Genomic DNA, 1,864 nt, shown 5'->3' on the forward strand with positions numbered 1-1,864 from the left:
TCTAGCTCTAGTTCAGTTCTAGTTCAGTTTTAGTTCAGTTTTAGTTCAGTTCTAGTTCAAATCTAGTTTAATTCGAATGCAGTTACAGTTTTGTTCTAAATTTCAAAATTGTTTCTAACTGGCAATTATAAAAGGTAATACTTTTGAAATACATATGTACATACAACCATTATTAAACTAATTGAAAAAGGTTATTTTCTTTTATAAAATACATTAATTGATAAATTCATACGCCTTAATCAACATTTATATGAATGTGTTTATGAATACACTCAATTTATTTTAATATTATAATAGTTTGATTGTAATTATATGTTTGAATAAATGTTGTAACGGGTGGCTCCAATAGGAGAGTACAATTTTAAAATTTGAATAACATGTGCAAAACTATTAGATTAAATATTGCTAATAAAATATAACTATTTAACGCTTTTTATTTTTATACCACCACTTGTAGCACCCTATAATTGAATGTAAAGTAAAGATACGATAGCGTAAAATTTTATGAGGTTGACTGGCAGCCACTTTGTTGCCTTAAATATAGTTAAGACGATATTGATATTAAAAGTTGTTATGATGCAAATGATAAGTTAAATCGTCATATTCCTTATATTTACATACACATGTGCCTACATATATGTATATAAACAGTGACTAACAAATGTTTGATACTAGAGTTTGTATACTCCATTTTTATATATTGTATTGATACATATGTACATATATGAGCGTATGTATTTATAAATGCATATACATACATAACACTTCTTCATTATTCTATTTCTTATGTCTGTATATTGTATGTATATAAGCCTCTAAAAGTATACTCCACTTTTATTTATTGTGTAGATATATATGTACATATGTATGTATATGTATAGGCAAAGAAACTTGCAAAATAATTAAATCAATAATGCTTTGTGAATTTATTTAAAATTTTCAAAGGGCCAACAAAGGAATTCAAATGTCACGAATTTTTACTATCGTACCACTATAAATTAAAGAAAAAATTATTCGTAATTACCATAAATAAGAACGTATGTTTAGTCCTTGTCCATACTGACCTTTCTCAAGAAATGAATAAATTAAAATGATTTCCGAAATTCCTTGATTTTTTATATTTACTTTAGAGAATCATTTAAACATTTATTTCAGTTCAAGTTCAGTTCTAGTTCACTTTTAGTTAAGTTCTAATTGACTAAAACATTGTACGTTTTCATTTCGCACGGACTGTACTTTTACTATTTATTCTATTATATGCAAACTTGCAGTATATACTTTTCAAATCTTTTAGAACATGCATTATATTAGTTTAGCCGCGATTTTCTATAACAACGCAAGCTGTTCTTGTTGTCTGTCAATTACATGCAAAATAAAAAATATTTAATATAAAAAAATATATATTTATTTAAAATTTTTTCCATAAATTTAGCACTAATACTAAAATAACACAAATTTAATTATAAATATCTACTTTACAATATTATATAAAACTATTAAGGCAAAAGTGTAAATTATTTATTCTAAATATGAATTGTCTCAATTGTCAATCAATGTTTTTAAGTTTTGAACGATCGATGCATAGAAAGTTTAAATAAATACTAGCGGGTAGTCGGTAACAGTAATTGCAGTAAAATTGTTAAAGGTCTTGTTATAGATAATTTTTTTTTAATTTAAGAAACAAGTGTGTTTTTTTTTTAATTTATATACACACATGTATGTAAAAGGTAAATTGTGTATTTAAAATAAATTTCAATATGTAAGGAGTGAGATCGAAAAATTCTTAACATACATATATGTTTATAAAAAAGAAACCACTAAACTTACAGCTTTAATTTTTTTTATTTGATTCAAATTATTATTA

This window comes from Lucilia cuprina, chromosome 4 (genome assembly GCF_022045245.1).
Source record: "Lucilia cuprina isolate Lc7/37 chromosome 4, ASM2204524v1, whole genome shotgun sequence".
NCBI classification, from domain to species: Eukaryota; Metazoa; Arthropoda; class Insecta; order Diptera; family Calliphoridae; genus Lucilia; species Lucilia cuprina.